This window comes from Sapajus apella, unplaced genomic scaffold (assembly GCF_009761245.1).
Source record: "Sapajus apella isolate SASKATOON/1434 unplaced genomic scaffold, GSC_monkey_1.0 scaffold3, whole genome shotgun sequence".
NCBI classification, from domain to species: domain Eukaryota; kingdom Metazoa; phylum Chordata; class Mammalia; order Primates; family Cebidae; genus Sapajus; species Sapajus apella.
Genome location: NW_022436943.1, coordinates 64,180,152 through 64,203,521, shown reverse-complemented (window position 1 = coordinate 64,203,521; position 23,370 = coordinate 64,180,152). Strand labels below are relative to the sequence as shown.

General features: G+C 61.3%; 1 protein-coding gene across 1 annotated transcript in view; it reads right to left on the bottom strand.

Annotated features, from left to right (window-relative positions):
* PTP4A3 (protein tyrosine phosphatase 4A3) overlaps nucleotides 1-23,370 on the bottom strand; it is a 44,374-nt gene that overhangs the window by 20,473 nt on the left and 531 nt on the right. The window lies entirely within an intron of this gene.

Genomic DNA, 23,370 nt, shown 5'->3' with positions numbered 1-23,370 from the left:
CCCCCAGCCCCGCCCCCTGCCTCCCACCCCCTCTCCCCACCCCGCCCCGGGCCCCCTGCCCTCCGTGTACGTCAAAAGGTCCCACCCAGAATCCAGCGGGAGGCGGGGGCGTGGGGCTAAGCAGTCCCCCCAAGGATCCTGGAAGGCTCCGGCTGGGGCCTGGAGTAGGGACCGGAGCCGCAGGGTCCCAGGGCCGCATCGGGCACCCTGGTTCCGGGCAGAGGGCAGGAGGGCCCCTCCCACTCTGGCCTGGGCTGTGGGGCCCAAGTAGGGGAGAAGTGGGGGAGGGCTGTCCCCAGGGCCCTGTAATAGCAGGAGCCGGCGGGAGGGGCGGGAGCTGGGGGTGCGGTGGCAATGCACAGAGACCCAGACCCTGCAGCTGGGCTAAGTGACAAACTCGGCGCTGCCCAGGGCTTTGGCCTGCCCGCTCACTGCCTGCTGCAGGCTGGGAAGAGGGGCCCAGGGCCCATTCCTTGCTGCGCTAGCGGGGCCTCACTGACCCCCACCACTCCCACCTGCCCACACGGAAGGGCCTGGGCCCCTGCTGCCTGCTCCGACTGCACAGCCCCAGGTCCTCTCCCTCCCAGGTGGCAGCCCCGGGCTCAGCAGGCCCTCGCTTCACCCTGCTGGCCCCATTTCCTCCAGGAGGAAGTGCAGGGAGACGGGGGAGGCGATTTAGTGGACCCCACCCAGGCCCCCCACCCCATACCCACAAGCTCTAACACAGTTCCTTCCGCAGGAAGTGGGAACTCCACCAGTGGAGGAGGGGCTGTTCCCGCAGTCCAGGGCCAGGGTCACTTGCCCCTCCCCCATCAGGATGCTGCCCCAACCCCGGTGCTATCAGGAGGGGTGGAGCCCTCATCCCTCACCCTGGAAAGGATGAGGGGGTATCTCTCAGGCCAGCCCAGTCCCCACTAAGAAGTCCACGCTTATCGCTGCTACCCCCAGCCACCGGGCCAGCTGCCCCATAAGTCACCACTTCCTGCCCAGGCACCCCATCCACCTGTGCCAGTCTGGGGCTGCCCACAAGTCACCAACCCCCAGCCCAAGGCTCTTCCCAAGCTCAGTGCCCAAGCTCTCCTCAGCCGCCTGCCCATCCACCTCTCCTGCTCCTCAAGACCTCTGCCAGGTGAAGGGACTCACACACCTGCCACCAGGCTTCTGCTCCCACTCACCCTCTGTCTGGCTACCCATCTCTCTCCCTACCAGGCCACCTCTTCCAGCCTCCCCGTGAGTGAACCTCCCCTGCCCCAGCCACCTTCTGCCACTACAGTCCCAGAGGCCAGGTGTACCTGGAGTCACCCACCAGGCTGGGCCCCCTGGCCCCTTTTGACCTCCCCATGGGAGGATACAAACCTTGGGGGTCATTGTTCACAAGTGGCCTAATGTCCAGCAAGTGGACAGGACAGCTCCGCACGCAGGCCAAGTCGTGGCTCAGATAGGACTCCCAGACCAGTGCTCGTGCCCCTCCGGTGTGACTGAGAACCCGGTGTGGAAGCCACCCAGTGGGGACCTCTGGCAAGCACACATGACTTGCATACACCAACATATGTGCTCGTGCGCACACACACGTGCCACAGACACAGACGACCAGATGAGACGCCCGTGCCAGGAAGATGGGACCCCCTGCCCTGCAGCAGCCCAGCCCTACAACACCCACCAGAGCCTCCAGGGACACCATGAGCCCCGAGTCCCCCATGTCCTCCCATCCATGCTCCATCTTTCATCTTGCCTGGAAGGCCTCTGCCCAGGCTGGAAGGAGGGTGGCACAGGAGGCCTCTCCCACAGCCACACCTGCTGTGGACCAGCCACTGCCCTCCCTGCTCCAACCCTGACCCATCCTGGAACAGACGCAGCTGGACTCCTGGGTGTTTCCAAAACCATGGCCTTTGTTAAATGCAGGTTCCCAGGCCACACCCAGACCAGGTGCCCCTCTCACATGCACACGAAAGGTGGGAGCCGTGTTCTGTTGGCCCTACCCCTCCCTGCCCCCAGCCTCCCGCGCAGAACTTGGTTATAACACATCTGCCAGCAGCAGCTTATGTCAAGAGCCAGTCACTCTGGAGTACGGGGTGCTGGGTCGGGCATCCTGCGGCTACGGGATTCTAGACGGGAGGAAGCCGGCATGGAAGCCTGCCCTGGCCCCGGGCGGCAGGCCTTTATGCCCACAGTCCTGCTGCCTTCCTCCTGGGCCCCATTTAGCCCTGCTGATTCCTGGTGCCATGCCACCCACGTCTCCAAAGCCCCTACAGGCCAGTACCCAGCAGTGGGCATGGTGTCCCAGAGGGCATGGAGTTCTATTCGGTGCTCATGGCCTCTGAGAGGGAGCCTCTCCCCACCCGAGTGCCTGAGCCCTGCCAAGAATGCAGAGACTCCAGCAGCCCCACAAGAGGCCCCTGATCTGGCCCCCAGGAGAGCTCAGGGCCTCTCTGGCACACCAGGCACAGCCCATAACCCTCCTGTGCCACACACCAGTGGACCCTCTGCAGATACAGCTGACCCCAGGGTGGGAACTGACCCCCAAGCACTCCACAGGTCTACGTGGCCTGATGGTCCCTCCTGCAGGCAGGAGGAGGCTGTCCCAGAAGGTCCTCACCCACCAGCGTCATCCAGAGGCCCCAAAGCAGCTGCAGTGGGGAAAGGGCATGAGGCCAGCACTGAGCCCACTGGGCCTGGCTGAGCCCCACCCCAGATGCCCCCTGGGAACTCCAAAACCCTCCCGTGTGTGCTGCATGCCTCGGGGCCCCTCTCCCGAGCTCCGCACACCTCATTAGTCACCAGCACAGCGTGGAAATGATGAGTGCATCACAAGGTGAGAAGACACAGGAACTGAACCTGGGAGTGCCCACGGAGTTGTCCTAGAGGCTGAGAGGGCGGGGTGGGCAGTGGGCACACTAGCTGGGGGAGGGCTCAAGCTAAGCCCGCTCTGCAGAAAGATTCCAGAGCTCGGCTGAGTACCATGTGCCTGTCTGGAGAGAGCCAGGCCTTGGGCCCACGAGCCCTCTCCACGGAGAAGATGCCATGGCTCCTCCAGGGTCCCCTGGACCATCCCAGGGACAGGGCCCTGAGGGCCATGAGCATGCGGCCAGCACTAGGCAGGCAGGCAGCACCGCCACTCCCGCTGCTCCTTGTATGCCCGACTCCAAATCCAGAAGCAGGGTCCCACTCCACCCAGCGCCTTCACGGCAAGGGGCGTTCTGCCCTCTAGCAAGGGAGCCAGTCCCCCTGCCCACCCAGCCACCTGTGCTCACTTGGGAGGTGGGGAGCTGGGCCGGCCTATTCCTCCACAGTGGCCCCTGTCAGCAGGGTGTCCAGGAGGCTTGTGGTCCCTGAGGGTGGCTGGACCTTGGGGCCACTTCCACTACACGCAGAAGCCGTGGGCAGGGCAGCAGGCATGTACACCCCTACTGTGTCATGAACAGGAAGAACCCTTGTTCAGCCGCTGCTCAGCACACCACCCCACACCCCAACATCCCCTCCCTGAGCCCAGTGCCCAGTCCCACAGAACGCAGAGAAGGCCCAAGAGCCCCCTCTGTGTAGTGGCCTTGCGTGGCACAGGCCACGCCCACATCCAGCCTAGAGCAGTCCTGGAAGGCAACCATCACCCCACTTTATGGATGAGTAAACTGAGGCTCAGACTGTGCAGTCGGTGAGAGGTCTGAGGGGCTGAGAGGGGATTCAGGGCCCACCCAAGGCAGGCATTTTCTCTGCACTTTCTTCCTAAAGCAGCCAAGCCCTACACTCCACGTTAGCACCCCGGCAGGGACAGTCACCCTGCACTTCAGTCCCCAGAATCCCCTCCTCTATGCCACCCAGGGCCTGTGAGGTCAAGGGGGCAGGAAGGGGGCTTGAGATCATGGAGCTGGCCAGGGCCACTGGCCAAGGCCCTGGTGGATGCACGTCAGAAGGGCCTCTGGAGCCACGGGAAAGAGCTCTGACCTGGCCTCGGGAGGCCACGTCCAAAATAGCCAGCTCCGCACGGTGAGGGGACTCAGCCTGCGTGCACGTAGGTCTCTCGGCCCCAGGCGCTGCCAAGCTGGCTGCGGAAGGTCACAGCTATTTCTGGGCCAGCCCAATGGTGAGACACAGCCTGGCGCCCCCAGAGCCAGTGCACATGGTGCCAGCAAGGCCCAGCGGGATGGGGCTACCCCAAGGACACAGGGTGGGAGGCTGGGGGGTCCCACAGGCTCCTCACAGTGCCTAGATCCTGCTGGGGGGGGGGCCAGTGCTGATGGCCTTTCCTCTCTGAGCCGTCTCCCTCCCAAAAAGCAGATGCAGTGCTGAGTGGATGAGTTTCATACACACCACTGGCTTTCACAGGCCACCATCACATGCCAAGCCCTGTGCTGGGCACCTGGGTAGACAAAGAACCCAACCTGGTCCCTGAAACAATCAAGAGGGGCACAAAAAGCGGGGCTCGGCCACTGACTTGAGCTGCTGTGACCCCAGCACGCAGGAGAGTGGTCTGTGGCAGGGAGGCCACTGAGCAGAAGCGAGTCAGCCCCTGGCACACAGAGGCACCCCACGCCTCGCCGGCCCACAGCACCAAAGCTGCCAGCACTGGCCAGGCTCCATCTACCCTGGGTACCCTGGGTCTTGGTCTTCCCCATCTGACAAATGGGGAACCTGACGCTGAGAGTCAAGACTCCGCCGGTGACCCCCAGGTAGAGCCTCAGCTCAAAGCCAAGGTTGGTGGGTTCCCTGGGGCACAAGGGAGGGGAGAGCTCCTTCCCATCCTGGAGGCCAGGCCATTGATCAGCCCATGGCCACTGTCCTCACAGAGGGCTGCCAGCTTGGGGGTGTGACCTGATTCCCCCCCTGGCTCCATTGTGAGCTGTGTGATGGGCACATCCCTTGCCCTTGCTGTGCCTCAGTTTATTCATCTCTAAGATGGGTCACTGGAAGGCTGCCCTTCATGGACCTGCCCTTGGTGTTCTCCTGGGATCGGAGGGACATTGCCCTTTCCAAGAGGCCTCGCCTGAGTCCCCGGAACACTGGCACTGTGCCAGGTACCCGCAGGGGCTCTGAGAAGACACTGAGTGCCCTGGGAGGGCCACCACCTGGAGGACAGTTCCCAGCAGGCGCCTCAGGACCCTGACCCTCAGGGGAACCTGGGTGAATGGGGCTTCTTCCCGCAGGGCTTCTTAAAGCCCTGTTCCTCCACAGATGTAGGGATCTCGGAGCCAGGCGGGTGGCCAGCAGGACATTTCTGGAATGTTTTTGAAACCAGCACTAGCAACAATGATACCTCAAAGAACTCTACCTTGGTAACACCGGATTGGGCCAGCCCCACTCCCCCAGTCTGGCTGGGAGCCTAGCAGCCAGGACCTCCCGACTCCTGCCCATCATGTGGCTGTGGGCAGCTCTGTGGTCCTGGGGCCTCATCCATGGCATGGAACCTCAGACAGCCCAAGCAGTGGCATGAAGGGAAGGCAGGCAGGCCACGTGGGCGGTGACCTCGGTGTCCATCAGCAGCAGAGGCTGGGCAGAAGCAGGCTTGGTCACCTCCCCGACCCAGCCCGTATGTCTCCACGTTTGTCACAGCCCTGGTGACAGTGGCTGGAGGGTAGCAAGTTTAGCTCCCATCTGCAGACACTGGCTGCCATGGCAACAGCCAAGGCTAGACTGGATGCCTAGCCCAGGTGGGCAGGGGGCAGGCACTGCCCCAGGGAGGGGCTCTTGTTAGCAAGCACCACTGGGCAACCAGTCACCGCTCCTCGCCAGCCCAGCCAGGGCAGGAGGAGGCCTGGGTCACATGGTGCATCCTGGGGGCTGGGCATGCTGAGCGGCCTGCACTTCCCCCTGGGAGCACCTGCCCAGCTCCCAGGAGAGGACGGGGACCATCACAACCAGCAGACCCAAGGGAGACCTGCTCTCCCAGGCATCTGAAGACTCCAGGCAGGTGGGGAGCCCATACCCCAGGGAGGGGCAGAAACCTATAGGCACTTTCTAAAGGCCCTCAGCTCAGAACACATCCTGCCAGCCGAGGGGCTACTTGGAGCCCTGTGCCATCTTATGCCCTCCCGGCACAGCCCCTCAGGGGCTCTGGGCATCACCGCAGTGCCCAGCAGGGGTGGGCAGGAGTCCAGGCCACAATCACCAGGCCTGCAGGTAGACTAGGCACCAGGTCCAGGGATGGAAGCTCACATCCCTCCCATCCCCTGCCCCACCAGGAGCTGCCACCAAACAGCCCTGGACCTGAGGGGTGGATCTAGGGGTGGAAGGAGCTCAGAGGAGCTGGTCCCTACACTGCCTGCTCCAGGGCTAAGAGACAGCCCTGGCCAGGAGCTAAGAGACAGCCCTGGCCAGGAGCTGGCCCTGTCTGGCAGTGCTGCAGCCAGACCATTCACACGGGCCTGTCGGATGCTGCAGCTCCCAGGCATCCCACAGCAGGGCACGGAGGACACTCAGCACCTCAGGGACTGGGAGGCCCTCAGGCCACATTGCCTTCATGTTGAGGCCAGGGATCCCCAGGGAACCATGCAGACTGGAACACCACCCTCCAGAATCAAATGCCCCGGCAGACCACCCCGATGAGTGAAGAAAGCAGGTTAACCACATCAGGGCATGGTGAGGCTACACGGCAGGTGGACACTTCACAACCTTGCCCACGTCTTCACTCCCTTCCCAGCAGCAAGGCGCTCTGTGACGGCCGGGGAGGGGCCTTCTCATTCTGGTCTCTAGCGCCCACCACGCTCCCACCCTGCCCTGAGCCCTGGGCGGGTGCCAGCCTCCCTTTTCCCCAGCAGCTGGTGACGTCCCAACAGCACGGGAACCCAGGGGCAGGGCAAGGGCACCTTCACCCTATTTTACAAACTTCTGACAGCTGCTCAGGACAGAGCCTGTGTAGGCGGAAGTGCTATCTAATTTTGGGGGGTTTTTTTAGATAAAATTCATAAAACATGAATCCACTATTTTAGCCTTTTTTTTTTTTCTAATCTCACTCTGTTACCCAGGCTGGAGTGCTATGGTACAACCTCGGCTCACTGAACCTCCACCTCACAGGTTCAAGCAATTCTCCTGACTCAGCCTCCCGAGGAGCTGGGATTACAGATGCCCACCACCACACCCGGCGCTTTTTTATATTTTTAGTAGAAACAACATTTCGCTATGTTGGCCAAGCTGGTCCCAAACTCTTGACCTCAGGAGATCCACCCACCTCAGCCTCCCAAGGTGCTGGGATGATAGGTGTGAGCCACCATGCCCGGCCATTGGAACCATCTTCAAGTGTCCCCTTCAATGTTTTAATATACTCACAGTGCTGTGTGCTCATCACCACTAAGTCCAGAACACCCCCATCACCTCCCCCCGCCCCCCGCTCAGCAGTCACTCCATCCCTCCTCCCCCAGCCCCTGGCGACCACAAGTCTGCTTTCTGTCTCTGAGGACTTGCCTGTGGGGGACATTGTCTATGAATGCCCTCACACACCATGTGGCCCTCTGCGCCTGGCTCCTTTTCCTTCTCCTGGTGATCTAAAGGCTCAGCCACGGTGCAGCCTGGGTCCATGCCTGCTCCTCCTGTTGGCCGCCCACATTCTACTGCAAGGATGTGCGATCTTCTGACTTCCCTGGGCCACACTGGAAAAAGAATGTCTTGCACCACAAATAAAATACACTAATGATAGCTGACGACAGACAAAAAAAAAAAAAAAAACCCTCATGTTTTAAGAAAGTTTACAGCCGGGCGCGGTGGCTCACGCCTGTAATCCCAGCACTTTGGGAGACCAAGGTGGGTGGATCACGAGGTCAAGAGATCGAGACCATCCTGGTCAACATGGTGAAACCCCGTCTCTACTAAAAATACAAAACATTAGTTGGGCATGGTGGCGTGTGCCTGTAATCCCAGCTGCTCAGGAGGCTGAGGCAGGAGAATTGCCTGAACCCAGGAGGCGGAGGTTGCGGTGAGCCGAGATTGCGCCATTGCACTCCAGCCTGGGTAACAAGGGCGAAACTCCGTCTCAAAAAAAAAAAATAGTTAAGTTTACGAATTTGGCCAGGTGCGGTGACTCATGCCTGTAATCCCAGCACTTTGGGAACCAGGCAACATGGCAAAACCCCATCTCTAATAAAAATACAAAAATTAGCCGGGCATGGTGGTGGGCGCCTGTGATCCCAGCTACTCGGGAGGCTGAGGCAAGAGAATCACTTGAATCTGGGAGGCGGAGGTTGCAGTGAGCCAAGACCGTACCACTGCACTCCAGTCTGGGCGACAGAGTAACACTCCATCTCAAAAAAATAGTTTACAAATTTGTGTTGGGCTGCATGCAGCTGAGGGCTGGGCAAGCTTGTTTACCGTATGTGCCTGCCATGTTTTATTTATCCATTCCTCAGCTGATGGACATTTGGGTCGTTTCCAGGTCTGTCTTAATTTTATTCTCAGGGACTGAGCCAGGGGCTGTGCGGGGCATCGCAAGGTTGGGGGAGGGCTACACCTTAACCATCACCCACAACTCCTGTCCTGCCAAGACCTGTCGAGTACAGGAGGCTGAGGTCCTACCAGATGAACCCTGTGGGAGTCCTGACAGCGTGCCCACGTGTGTGAAGGAACACAGGGAACAGGAGAGGGACTGCGGGTGGGGAGTCCAGGCTGGCAGGTGGAGGCGGGAGACACAGGGCAAGCAGGCAGAATCCAGTCCCACACCTTCCAGCACCTTTCTGGGCTGTGCCAGGCTGCCGAGGGAGGACGCTGGGCAAGTCAGGGTGGGATGGAGGTCCCAGTGGCCAGGGAACTTGGGGAAGGGCCCTCCAGGGTCCCTGGCAGAGAGGGCAAATGGTACCCCCCAAGGGCCCAACCCACTCCCCTGGAGAGAACACAGAAGATGAAAGTGGCATCAGAGACGGGCCTTAGAGGGCAGAAAAGATAGATGAACACGTTTTTGGAAGCTAAATGCATAACCTGCATGACCTCGGGCAGACAAGGAGCACAGGGCAAAGACTTATTTAATTCACTCAGTGGGAACGGCAGGAGGCAAAGCCGGCTCAAAGGAGGATTCAGGGCTAAGTGCCCACAGCCCTCAAGAGACCGCACGATGGATTAAGATGGGGAAGAGGCAGCCTGTCCCTGACTGCAGACAGTGCGGCCCCCACCACTCACCATCTTCTCTGCTACACACAATCCACTGGCACCTCTACCAAAACTCTGCAGTTCACGCAGGATGTCGATGAGTCTGGGCCCTGTTTGATCACAAACGGTGGACATGGACATCCGCAGAGTTGGCCTAATCAATCCAACAGGGCAAAGCAGAAGGAGGAGGCATCCAGGTGGGGGCGCAGCTTGGGCAAGGGCCAGAGGCAGGAGGGCAGGCCGTGGAGGGAGGAGGGCAGGGCTTCCCAGGGGGACACCTCGGGAACTGCTCCCTGGGAAGGGTGGGCTCTGGAGGGCAGGGGAGAGAGGAAGGCAGGGCTTCCCAGGGGAATGCCTTGGGAAACTGCTCCCCAGCTTCTCAGAAGTACTTCAGGGCATGCAGAGGTCCCCACAGTCCCCAGTCCAGGCATGTCACAGAATCAAGTGCAAGGTGAGGAAGTGGAAAGTCCCAGAATCCGCAGACGGGGCAGAATAGCAGCTGTGGGCAGCTGACGAGCACAATGGGGACACCCAAGCCCAGAAGCCTGAAGTCACCGCCCAGTGGGGCCACCGAGGGTCACCAAGAATCTGGGATACCCACCTGGCCTCCTGAGTATCCTCACCCCTGCCCCCAACCTAAGTCAGATCATAGCCCCTCTGCTCAAAGCCTCCAATGGCACCCACATCACTCAGAAGGAAAGCCTGAAATCCTATGGCCCTAAAGGCCCCATGCGACCTGTTCCCTGCCCTCTGCCCTCTGCCCTCCTGCCACTCCCCCCTCCTCACCTGCCGCAGCCTCACCTGCCTCCCAGCTCTTCCTGCAACTTGCCAAGCACAGTCCTGCCTTCGAGCTCTTGTCCTGGCTGTGCTGGCGGCCAGGAACCCACTCTGTCCCCACGCTCCAGTGCTGGCCCCCTTCCTATCACTGGGATCTCAGGTTCAACGTCCTCCTGTTCCCCCTGCTAGCCACCGAGACCTGTCCTCCATCCCCCACCCACAGCAGGGGTCATCTGTCCCCCTTCTGGCAAAGCTTGTCAGCCTCACCCCGCACAGGATGAGAACCCGGCCACAGCCCCACCCTTGGCTGCCTGGTTCTCAGTGAGCACCGCACACAGCAGGCGCTGGCCCAGTGGAGGTGTGAATGCATTCAACTGTCCTGTGAACAGGAGGAAGGCAGTCAAACGCCCCTAGAGACAGATGGGGATGCTGAGGACAGAGGAAGGAGGGCCTGCCAGCAGCCATTCCTTCCCACCCAAGCACGCCCAGCAGCACAGTCACCAGGGCACCTGTGAGTGGGCCCAAAGTCCCTGCTTGGGTGGCTTTGTGGAAAACAGGCTCCCACCAAAGGCACCTGGAGACTGGGACCCCTGGAGGAAGAAGCGTCTGCTGGGTGTCTAGCCAAAATTGCCTGGGGATCCGCCAAGGAAGACAGGATATGGCCAAGCACCCAGAAAGAACTGGGGCCACTTCTGCATGGTACCCACAGGACCAGGAGCCAGGTGCGCAGGGCCCAAGGGACCAGGGTCCCCACGTCCTCGCTGCTCCCTCACCAGGGGGCCCCTGCAGCCCTGGGGGCAACTTGTCTGTCCCTGTCATGGACTGTGGGCAGCAGACAGGGAGTGCTGATTACTGTAATCCATGCGGGGTCCCCAGGATCAGCACAGGGTCAGGCCCAAAGCAGGTGTCAGTTAACGCTGGGGGATGAGGATTTCTGGCAGTTTAAATTACTTCTTGAACACTCCTGGCAATGTAGACAGTTGGTACCCAGTAAGTGCTGCCAGTTGGTGGGGCCTCCTGAGTGCCAGGCGCTGTTCCATGCCCTTTACATGTAAAGGCTGTGTCCCCCCCTCTCCCCCAGTGTTGACAGGAGGTGTGGGAGGGAGCTTAGGGCTGGGACAAGCTGACTCAGAGCTGCTGCTCCTGCTTCCATGCCCGTCCCACAGCTGCCTCCTCCTGGAGGCCCTCAGGGGGTCCTTGCCTCTACAGAGATGCTCTGCCCCCAAGCCCCTGCTGACTCAGTACCACCTCCAGAGGGTCTGTCCACTCTGTCCATCCAAGTCCCACCTCCCTGGAGACCCACTCACCAGCCCGTACTTACTGGGCACCTACTGAATACCATGGCTATACTGTCGGTCCAAGGGAGCTCACAGTGGGAAAGGCTCAGTTCCTAACATGACAGCAAACTTGGCAGAGCAACCAGGAGCCAGACTCATGGGGGCCAGAGACCCCAGGACCCCAACCACCTCTGCAACAGGACAGGGGAGAGAGGCCCTCAGCTGCTGGGGGGCTCTGCCCCAAGAAACCCTCTAACCCCATGAGAATCTCCTATCCTTGACCCAGTTTCTGCCCCAACCCCTGGAAAAGGGGAGAAGCACAGAGGCTCCGAAGAGGGTCCACCTTGTCCTGCACCGCCTGTCAAGTACAACAGCACCTCAAATAACACTGTTGCTTTCAACATGGTTTCGTGAAAATGCTGATGAGACAAAATCGCTTCCCATTCAGGGCCATTGTGCGGCACGTGCACGTGCCCTCCAGGTCTTCGTGGGTCTCCTCCCCGTCCTCTGGCTCCCCCACACCCCAAAGCTGTGCGCATCAGGTGAACAGGTGTATTGACAAGCCGACTGAGTGGGCGTGGCTGTGCATATGAGTGTCCTGCCACAGGACGGGGTCCTGAGTGGGTGTGGCTGTGCACGTGAGAGGGGACCAGGTCCTGAGTGGGTGTGGCTGTGCATGTAAGAGGGGATGGGGTCCTGAGTGGGCGTGGCTGTGCACGTGAGAGGGGACCGGGTCCTGAGTGGGTGTAGTTGTACACATGAGAGGGGACCGGGTCCTGAGTGGGTGTGGCTGTGCACGTGAGAGGGGACCAGGTCCTGAGTGGGTGTGGCTGTGCACGTGAGAGGGGACCGGGTCCTGAGTGGGTGTGGCTGTGCACGTGAGAGGGGACCGGGTCCTGAGTGGGTGTGGCTGTGCACCTGAGAGGGGACCGGGTCCTGAGTGGGCGTGGCTGTGCATGTGAGAGGGGATGGGGTCCTGAGTGGGCATGGCTGTGCATGTGAGAGGGGATGGGGTCCTCAGTGGGCGTGGCTGTGCATGTGAGAGGGGATGGGGTCCTGAGTGGGCATGGCTGTGCATGTGAGAGGGGATGGGGTCCTGAGTGGGCATGGCTGTGCACGTGAGAGAGGACCAGGTCCTGAGTGGGTGTAGTTGTGCATGTGGGTGTGCCCTGCAATGGAACAGGGTCCTGAGTGGGCGTGGCTGTGCATGTAAGAGTGTCCTGCCATGGGACGGGGTCCTGAGTGGGCGTGGCTGTGCATGTGAGAGTGTCCTGCCACGGGACGGGGTCCTGAGTGGGCGTGGCTGTGCATGTGGGTGTGCCCTACGATGGATGCGGTCCTGAGCCGGGTCTGGTCCCACCTTGTGCCTGGAGCTGCTGAGATAGGCTCAGCCACTCGTGACCCTGAACTGGAATTTCCACTGGGTGGGAAAATGAATGAATAAATAAAAATTATTGCAAAATAAAAACTCGTCTAATAGACAGATGAATGCATGACAATACGCTGTGGTGTTTGTGATGGTTTGATTTTGAAGTGCATGGTGGCAGAAGGTGCCCCAACCACGTTTGTGAGTCAGCTGTGTTCTGCCACCACTCACTGACCCACCGAAGGCAGGGGAAGCAGTTCTCCTGTGTAATTCACCTTTCTTACATGTATGTGTGGCTCACATTTACCTCAGTGTTTAATATTAGAAGTGTTTGGGATCCTCATTGAAAGCTTGGTGACGTTGCTGTGACCAGAAATACCTGGTAGGAACTTAACTCATACCTATCAACCTATGGTAACACTAGTTTCATTAAACCAAATTGCACTTAAAACAGGCTTAAAGTCGCAGCTTCCAAGAAACTACGCATGATGTTGTGTGAGGCTTACTGCACACTGTGCCCAGGAGAAAAGTCTGGGGTGCCCTGTGGCCAGCCCGGGCCCAGCAAGGCCGTCTTCCCCAGGCTCAGCACTCTCAGACCACAGCTTCCCCAACATCCCACAACACACTTACTGGGCGCCTACTGAATATCATGGCTACACTCCAGGTATACCCATCTCAGCAGCATCGGCAATGCTGGGGAGAGCAGGGCCGCCGCACACACGGTGCCCAGCCTCCTTGGCCACACGAGAGGCCACTGCAGGCTTTCTTCCGGGCTGCGTGCTGGCTGCGTGCGCTCTTGACTTACTTCCTCTGTAACAAGTCAGATGGAGGAGAAGCTGACGGGGCTCTGCCTGCCTGACCCAGGGAGGTGGCTAACCCTAAGTCCTGCCACTGCCTCCAAAGCAGCGGCACCCACACCCCAGGGCTGCTGGGAGGCTGAACCAGACAACAGTGGGTCTGGTGCATATAGGAGGTGCCTGGGAGCAGCCAGGGACCCTCCGGAGACATCTATTCCTGCTCTGGACAGGCCCTGCTGGCCAGGCCCCTGAAGAACAAACCTCCCGGCCGCCCACAGGCACCTGGATCCGCCAAAGCCCCGGTTCTCACGCTCACTTCCTCCTCAGAGGGGGCTGGGGAGAAAGCCTGAAACCCCAACACTCTCTCAGGGAGGCTTCACCCGTGAAGATCATAAGTAGGCGCCTTCAAAAGGCATGAGGAGGGGGAGGTGGGAGGGGAAGGGATGGGGGAAAGTCAGGAGGGAGGGGAGCAGGAGGTATGGGGGAGGGGAAGGGGGTAGCCAGAGGTGGAGGGGCCATTCCCCAGCCTCCCCATGTGGGCGGGGACTCCTGAAGGCAGGAGGCTGGGACAGGCACGAGGCCCCACGAGGGTCAAAGTTCCCCCCAGGGCCAGGCAGGCCCCGCTGGCAGTGTCCGTGGGAAAGGCCCTGGGCCCAGCCAGCAACACTCAGGCCTGTCAGTGGGCACTGGGGCTGCCACAAATGCCAGGGCAGCTGCACCATCCCGTGGGGTGGAAATCCAGGCCCACGCCCACTCCAGGAAGGCCCAGACCTACAGGATGATCTGGGGGCCTGAGCAGGGCACAGAGGGCTGCGGGAGGTGGTGGAGAGGGGCTTCTACAGCACCACAAGCACCCTGACTGGTGCCATCCACGCCCTCGGCCCCCGCTGGCCACGCCAGTCCCTACCAGCTGCACCAGTCCACCTCTCCCTTCACCTGTCCCACCTATACCTTGCAGCCTCAGACCCGCCACCAAGGGTGGCCTCCAAAGTTCCCAGAGGCTGCACCCTCTGCCAGCACCCCTCCCAACTCCCTCAGCTGCTACCCCAGGTCTCTTCCTTCAGCCCCACCAACGGTGGCCTATGTGATGTCAGTGGGGGAGTGGGATCCCAGGAGCTGGAAGAACGGCCCCTGACATCACACAGGCCACCCTGGGCTGAAGCTGAGTGGCCTCGTCCATGCCCCAGGCTGTGAGCTTTGTGGGCCTGGGCCCTGCTGGGGTCCACGGTGGGGGAGGGGTAGGTGACTGTGTGGATGGACAGATGGTCACGCTTGGTGAATGGTTCGGTCCACACTCCAGCCCACGTGTCCCAGCGCCCCGGAGCTCCGTTCCACCTGCTGTTCTCTGAGCTCCCTGCCCCCATATGCTATCCTGGGACTCCACGGCACAGACCTCTGAGCCGCTGGCTGTCCTCACAGGCCCAGGGCCCCTCGGGACAGCCCTTCCGGTGACTTCCTGCCAGGGAGGCCAGGGGGAGGGGTAAACAAGGCCTCCAGATGGCTTCCTGTGGCTGGGCAGCCGTGGGAACAGCCCAGCCTGGGGAGGCCACCAAGGGAAGGGAGGGTGGGAGCAGGGGCTGGCCAGCAGCATCCGTCAGCAGAACATCTGCTAAGATGGACCCGCTGCCCTCTCGGAGCCTCCCACATGGCCAGAAAGGGATGTCACACCCTGTTTACAGAGGGGGATACTGAGGCACAGGGAGGCAAGTTACCCCAGGGCCAGCCGCGGGGCCCCAAGCCCATCAAACCCAGTGCCCTCCCCTCCTCCCTTCCATCTCTCTGGCCTCATCTGCAAAGGGGCAGACGAGCTGGCTGGAGGCCCCCATCACAACAGGACATGCAGATGTGCAGGTGCCAGCTCATCTGTTCCATCCCAGCACTGCCACTCCCCAACTGTGCTACCTAGCAGGCTGCCAGCTGCAGATGCCAGCTTTCTGCCCTGGGAAACAGGGGGACCATGGCAGCTGCCACCAGGGGACCCTGAGGTTTAAAGATGTGCCCTCGGTGAGCTCCTGCTGCCAGCCCAGAAAAGGCTCTCAACGGTGCCATTGAGAGTGACACCGTTTCATCAGGTCCTGGGTCCCCAGGAGGAGCCCATCCTCACCCAGCTTGCCCCTTCCTGGAGCCTCATCCATGACTGCCTCCATATGGTGATGCCACCTCCTCCCAAAAGTCCACCCTGACTACCTGGCAAGGGGATCCTCATCCTGCCCCAACAAGACCTCAAAGTCTTGGGGACACATGCTCCAGGAAGGTGACTGTCATCTCCTACAAATCCTACTCACTGTGGGATCTCTCGAGGGTCAGGACTGCCCCTCTCTGCCTACTGCCATCCCCACGGGGCCAGTGTGGACCTGGGCAGCCCCCCAGGAGCGGCAGGAGCTACACAGCAGCCAGAATAGGGACGAAGAGGGTGGCAGGGCACACAGCCGGGCACCAACCACCCTCCCATCTGACCCAGGGCTCTGCCAGTGTGCAGAGAAACACTCACACCAGTGCCGAGACACGCATCCCAGCTGTCCACGGCCTCATGGGGGTGGGAGGATGGCTAGTTAATAAATGAACATCCTGCCAGACCCAGAGACCAGGGTCCAAGGGTGCCACTGGGAAAGGACCAGTCACCACCAAGGGAAATTCCAAGTGAGAGGGCAGAACAGCACACGAGGCCGGCCCCGTTCCTGTGAAGTGAGGCAGAGCCTGGAGCTGCGGCAGCTGTGTACTTCCCGGCTGTTAGAATTTGTATAACGAACGTTACCAAGCGTGTGACTAAAATGCTATCTACGTGTTTGCACCGGACCCTGGCTCACGCTGTAATCCCGGCACTGTGGAAGCCCAAGGCAAGGAGACCAGCCCGGCCAACATGGTGAAATGCCACCTCTACAAAAAATAGCCAGGCATGGTGGCACACGCCTGTGGTCCCAGCTACTCCAGAGGCGGAGTCAGGAGAAATGCTTGTGCCTGGGAGGCGGAGGTTGCAGTGAGCTGAGCTCGGGCCACTGCACTCCAGCGTGGACAGAGCAAGACACTGTCTCAAGAAAGGGAAAACAAGTACGTGTTTGAAGCGTGGTTCAAATGTTGCCTCTCCCCCATGGGAGCTCCTTGTGGGTCCTAGCGGTGCTGCCATGGCAGGTCCCTGCCTGCCCCAAGAGCACAACCTGGCAGGTAGGGAAACTGAGGCACCATGGACGGCCCTCCCCCAGGTCGAAGGCCTGGAAGAGAGGAAGTGCGTGCCACCACAGCCCAGTCCATCCATGGCAGTCACCAGCTCAGAAGCAAGCAGCCTGGCTCAGGTGGCGGGGGCTCAGCTGCCAGACCTCTGTCCTAATCCCCACCCATCTGCTGCAGGCTCCGGGTTCTCCCCCAAGCTCCCTATTCTCCAGCTACAAAAACTGAGGCCCAGAAAGGGCAGGAGCACAGAGAGCTGGCAGAGCCAGGGCCAGGCCTTGTAGATCCCTAGGGCCATGCAGAGGGGACAGGGAGGCCACCGAGGGAGGGGCAGCTGGGAGCCCCGGGCACCCCCAGGGACCCCCTGAGCTCCATACGGCAATTCCCAGCAGATGGGCCTCTGGGCAGCCGGCCAGAGGGAAGCAAAGCCCGGGAGGAAGGGCCTCCGAGGCTGACCCAGGACAGAGAGATTAAAGGAGATGTTTGCCTTGGCAGGGGCCCCAGGTCCAGGCGAGCCAGAGAGGAGGGGGCCAGCGTTCCAGGCACCAGCAAAAGATGCCAGAGTGGGGGTGCCAGGAGGAACAGGCACCCTCTCAGGGGGCAGAATGGGTGAGCGGGTACAGCATACTGTGTGCCACAGCAGTGGTGGCGATGGGGACGGGAGACAGGCCGTGGGGAAGAAACCCCGGGTGGGGAGGCAGGGAATCCTCCGAGCCCTCCGGAGCCTCTTCCAGGAAGCCTGAGTCACAGGAGCGCCAGTCCCGTGGGAAGGGGACCGAGATGGGGACAGGGATAGGGCAGGGCCACCCGTCACCTCCTCTAGCTGGGCTAGGCCTGGCTTTGAGGTCTCCGTGGAGGGTGAGGATGAGGCCGTGGGAACAGGCTCCTGCAGCTCCCCGGAGGGAGGGGGGTGGTGGAGCTAGAGAGTGGGTCCAGCCCATCCTTCAGAAGGGGAAACTGAGGTCCAAGAGAAGAGCCTCCTGGACAATGACATCATCAACTGAAGCGTGCCCTGGGCAGCCCAGGCCCGGACACTGGGGAGACCAAGGCAGGAGTCTCCTCAGCCAGGCCCTGAGCACCCTCATCCTAGGGTCCTCAGCTTCCAGGGTCCAGTTCTGGCACATCCGCCCTCAACCACGGACCCGAGACCCTCCAACGCCCAGGGTTAGAGCCTTCTCCCTGATGCCCCATTTCCAGGACCCCACCCCAGGGAAACCTGATCCCTGCAGGCCCTGCTCCACCTCACCACCTCACTCTAGAACATTCCCTGGCTTCTGCCACTCCATGCCCTGGGATGGGAGTCAGGGACTTGAACCCTAACATGCTGCAGTGTGGGGGGTTCCCAGACTCCCATCTGCCCACATAAGTACCAGTGGCTCCTGCAGGGGTGTTGGAAGCTCCAGGAATTGGAGTGTGCCTCAAACAGCACCAAGCAATCAGGGGATGCTTCCCAACTTATAGCCATTCATCAGGTCCAGCCTTTTATCTGCAAGTGCAGAGCAGAGACCCCACGGGGTTATGCCCACCCCCGAGGGTCACCTAGCAGGAGACTTGGGTCCCACTGGCCCACTCCACCTCTCACACATCAAATAAACCCCGAGCACTGGCTATGCCAGGCCCCGGGGCAGAGGGCACAGGGGCCCTCTTCTAGGCCATCCCAGTGCCAATGGACACTGACCACATCTTCCAGGGCCAAGCCTCCCGCCTGGGCACCTCCAGGCAGGCCTCAGGCAGACGCCTCCCTCCCTGCTCTGCTTGCACTGACCATCAGGTCTCGGCCCGTCAGGGACAGCCACACATAGCCAGGCTCATGCATCGTAACAGCAGCAGCCTGCAGACCCTGCACCAAGGCCTCAGAACCAGGGGCAGCAGGAGGGCGATGCCCAACTCAGGTCCAATGTCCGCACAACATTTTGTTAAACTCCCTCAGAGCTGATGAGCAAGGATAACAGAGTCTCACTGACGCTGTCCAGAAAGATCACTGCCTTTTACAGATGAGAATGCTGGTGCCGAAGGGGACAGAACCAGGCTCCACAGCCACTGAGGCACTCGGGCCGGGAGGCAGGGTCCTCATGTGTAACATCTCACCCTACCACCTGCCTCATGAGGGTTTGCGGGGGACGTGTGCCCCACCTTCACCTCCTGGCTCACTGGACTCCCAGCTGAGGCCAGCGGGGAGCGTCTGCCCAGCAGCCAGGCGGCACGGCAGTCCTTGTTCTGCATTCGTGGTAGGAGCTGGGCATAGAGGGGCACTTCCCAGCAGGACCCCCACCCTCTCCCACCCAACCGCAACCCCAACCCGGGACAGGCCTTACAGGAAGACACCCCAGCCCACCCAGGGGGCTCCATGCAGGTCACTGGGACCTCCTTCCAAGAGCCCTCACTGTCTGGAGCCTGTGTGACCTCACGAACTGACAAAGCCTCAGCCTCTCACTGCACAAGGGGCAGATGGTCTGTCCTACTGTCACAGGGACCCACCAGGATGGGGTTGGCTCAGCCCTGCACACCCTGGCAACAACCTTCCCCAAGCCCCGGCTTCCCAGCCTATAACACAGCTCTCTCTCCTGCTCCACGTGTCACTCTGGCCCTCAGGAGGCAGCTGGAGCCACCTTCAACACAAATCAACCTGCGTTCTTCCCCCCAAGCCTTCCAGGGCCTTCCAGCCTGGCACCCTCCCTGGCTGGGAAAACAGCAAGGCAGGACAGGCTGCGCTCCAGGTCCCCAGCCAGCTCGGCCACCCTCCCACAGGAGCGCCTGGCTCAAGGGCATGTCCCAGAGAGCACAGCCCAGCCTGCTGCGTTCCCTGATCCTTCGTCCACTGTGCCTGGAACCCCAGCGGCTCAGCAGGTTCAGGACCCGCCCTTCAGCTCGTCAGCTCCGCACACGCAGCCCGTCGGCATGGTCTCGTCCCACGTGAGAGAAGGGTACAACTGAGGCTCAGAAGGTGACATGGCCAAGCTGGCACCACCAAGCTAGCCCTTCCTGAGGCCACCTTCTTCCCATCCTGTAACCCCCCCCATCCCCACCTTATCTCTTCCAGGCCCACTCCTCAGCAGGCGCCCCTTGTCCCACGTGGGCCTGTGGCACAGCTGCCCCACTCGGTGCCATCCTGTTTCCAGTGGGCCAGAGCAGACACACAGATGTTCCAGGGCTAGCCGGCTCAGTAAGAGAGGAATGCTGGACTGGCTGCCCAGGGCCAGAATCCACGCCACCTGACGACCCTCCCGGGGCCAGAATCCACGCCACCTGACGACCTGAGCTGCTCACCTCACTGGCACTGCTACCCAAATGACAAGAACCCTCCCCTGCCCGTTAACTGACCTTTCCCCAAAAAAGAGGCACAGCTAGTGTTCAAGTTCCTGCCCTCCTCCCAGCAGTGATCCTGGCATGTCGCTTCTCCCCTAGGGTCCTTCTCTGGCTCTCGGGCAGGACGGATTATGAACACTTACCCCAGTGGTCTCAGTCCTCTAGCATTAAGTGTTACGTATGAGTCGATCTCGGTCCTGACCGATGGCACCGCAGCCCAGATAATGGGGCCGGTCCTGGCTGTACCTCGACCACCACGCACTGCCAGGAAGCCCCACCTTCACATGGCACGGGGTTACAGTCATGGGGGGATGGGGGCTACACATTGGGTTAGGCCTGCCTCCTCTGAGCCAGTGGCAGGGTTCGGGGGGCCGGGGAGCGGGGGCCAGGCCAGGGTTGGGGAGGGGAGGCAGCCCCATCTGTCCCCTGCCAGGATGGCCCTTGGGGCAACAGCAATAACTACACTGCATTTCCATTCCTTCCAGAAGCATGGACCCTGACATGGAGGCACCCCTGCATCCAGGGAAGATGCCAGGAGAGGAGCTGGGGGACATGGGGACACCCCTATACCTGGAGAAGATGCCAGGGAGGCGCCAGGAGGCCCAGGGGCACCCCTACATCCAGGGAAGATGCCAGGAGAGGAGCCGGGGGCATGGGGGCACCCCTACATCTGGGGAAGACCCCAGGAGAGGAGCCGGGGGCACAGGGGCACCCCTACATCTGGGGAAGATCCCAGGAGGGGAGCCGGGGGCATGGGGGCACCCCTACATCTGGGGAGGATGCCAGGAGAGGAGGTGGGGGGCATGGGGGCACCCCCACATCTGGGGAGGATGCCAAGAGAGGAGGTGGGGGGCATGGGGGCTGCAGGAGGGCGGGGTGGCGCATGCACCTAAGTAGAAGTGGGGATGCATTGGGCGACAGTCCCCAGGGCCCCCAGTTCCTCTCCAGGAGGAAGGTAAACCTGAGGGCCCACTCTCAGGACCCCAGCTGAGCCCTGAGCCATGTGGTCATCCCTGACTCAGTTCCACTTCCAAACCATGAGGCTGCCACTGAGGCAGCCAAGTAGGTGGCCGCCAGGACCTTCCGCCCTCTGCTCGGGCTCCTGGGTAGAAGGAAGCGCCCATCCCTGCTCCCATCCCACCCCCAGAGGCCCCACCCCACCAGCCCCAGGAGGCCAACCTAACCAATTGGCGGGCGTGGGGCAGGTTTTGGGCAGGCGCCTTGCCCCCTGGGCCACCCCGCAATCGCACTCACCCCACTCACAGGGCACCAAAGTCAGACGGCAGCGACGCCACACTGACCACGTCCCTGTGTGAAGTGCAGTGCCCCCACCTGCAGCCCTCGGCCACTCCCACCCAACCCCGAACCGTGTGGAGAGGACGGGTCTCATCGGCCCTTGGACCCCACCCAGGTCCCTGCCTAGGGGTCCTGCGGGCAGGTCCAGGTCAGAAGGAGGGATGGGAAGCCTTTTTTACCTCATGGGTGTTCACCCACGTGACTGAGCGTCACACCTGTCCTGCCAGGAAGACCCGTCATTGCTCCCATTTCACAGACACAGAAACGGAAGAAGCCAAGTATCCAGCAAGCAACTGGGAAGCCAGGCTTCCTCCTGCCGCAGCTCAGCCTCGCCTACCGCACTTGCTAGGAAATGCCACTGCGGGCAGAGGAGGTGCCAGGGACCAGAGGGAGGAGCTGCCAGCAAGGGGTGGCCAGGGCAGAGGTGACAAAGTGCCCTGTGGTGGTCGGAGAGGCGAACATCTGCTTACAGCCTTTGCTCAGGTTTGGGACCTCCATGGAACAAGGCAAGCCCAAGGTCTTGGGGGGAAAAAATCACTGCTCTCTGCCAGCCCCAGACCCAGGAGCTCCCAGCTCAGTCCCTCTGGCCAAATGCCACCTGGACACCAGCCTGGTACCCTTTCCACTTAACTCACTAGGACCTGCCAACCAAGGAAGGGCCTCCCCAAGCTGTACCACTGCCATCTGGACGTAAGTCCCCAAGGAGGTCACGTGCACAGGCACTGGGCGCCAGCGGACACTGCCCACCCTGGCGGTGAGCGGGAGAGCTCATGCCAGCTTATGCCCCTCTCAGGCTGACTGTGTGCACCTGTTCCCAAGTCCTGGGCAGTAAAGCCATGTCTGTATGGCTTGGAAGGAGGTCCACCACAGAAACTGACCAACTCTCCAAATCAGGATTTGGTTTGGCATTTCTCAGGTGTGCCCTCCTGTCACTTTTGAGCCCAGCCACCCAAGAGGACTCCAAGACCTCTCACCATCCAAACTGCCTTCCCGTCTGAGAGAAGGCCACCCGCCCGGCCTTCCTCCGGCCTCTCAAGTCCAGCGCCCGACTGCATTAGCCAGCCACCCTCGTCCTGGGCTGGCACTGAAGACAGAGAGGGAGCAGTTGAGGCCCCCAGCCTTACTCCAGTGGTCAGGGCAGGCTTCCGGGAGGAGGGCAAAAGCAAAGAGGAGCAGGCCAGGGAGGAAACCGCCTGGAGGGCGCGTGTCACCCCGCCTGCATCTTCTCCCATCTCGCCAGCTGCCTGTGGGGGCCTATCAGTGACCTGCCTGCTCCACCAGCCAGCCACGCCCACTCTCCAGGTCCAGCACTGGGCCTGGCACAGAGTAAGTGCTTGGCAAACACGTTGGGGGTGTTGAGGGGTGGCCAGATCCCTAGTGGGGGTATTTGGAAACAGCCCAGGAGTTCCTACACAGGGTAGCTTCTCCTTACAACAGTGAAGGGAGCTGGGGTGAGGATGGGGAGACCCCCAATTGCCTAATTCCATTCAGGCGACAGGCTCGGGCCCCCCAGCCTCCAGCGCGGCCAACCAGCCGCCCCTTTGCAGATGGGAATGCCAAGGCTCTGCTTAGCCCTGCGGGTTAGGGGCTGCACAGACTCCTCCTCTCTGGGCCTCAGTCTCCTCATCTGAGATATGGGGTTAGCAATCTTCCTGGGAGGATTTCAGGAGCTCTGTGAAGCATGGCTCTGCACAGGACTGCCAAGGCGCTGCTGTTTGTGCAAAGCCACAGGAACCCTGTGTTCAGTGACCTCCATCTGGTCTGGAGCCGCAGACACTGCTCCAGCAGTCAGAGCAGACTACAAGGATGCCCAGCACCCACCATCACGTGCGGGGCACACCCCAGAGCCCGCAGGCAGAGACAGGAGGTGCAGCATGTGCCTTTCTGCCTTGGCTGGCAGTGCCTGGGCACACTGTGAGCAGCTGGCCTGGATCCACACTGCTCTTAAAGCCGCTATCAGAGAGGGTCAGGGAAGCCCCCTCACTAAGGGGCTGGCTGTCAGGGCTTTCCCTCCAGGAAGCAACAGGCCAGGGCAAAACTGCTCTGCCCACTTGGGGCTAAGCACCCCACCACCCACCCCTGCGGCCACCAACTGCCCAGGAGATCTCAGGGGCGTGTCAGGAGTCACCCGTTTAACTCCTGCCGCACGTGGATAGCGGCTGCTGACCTGATTCTACCCGGGGCTGCCTGGAGGGCTGAGGCGCCGCCCGAGTCCCAACACTGGTATGGTCTGAGCCAGCCTCCACCCAGCCTGAGACCTGACGCTCCGCTTCCCCCTGACTCCACGGACATCCACGACCCACCCGGGAGGCAGGGAAGGCTG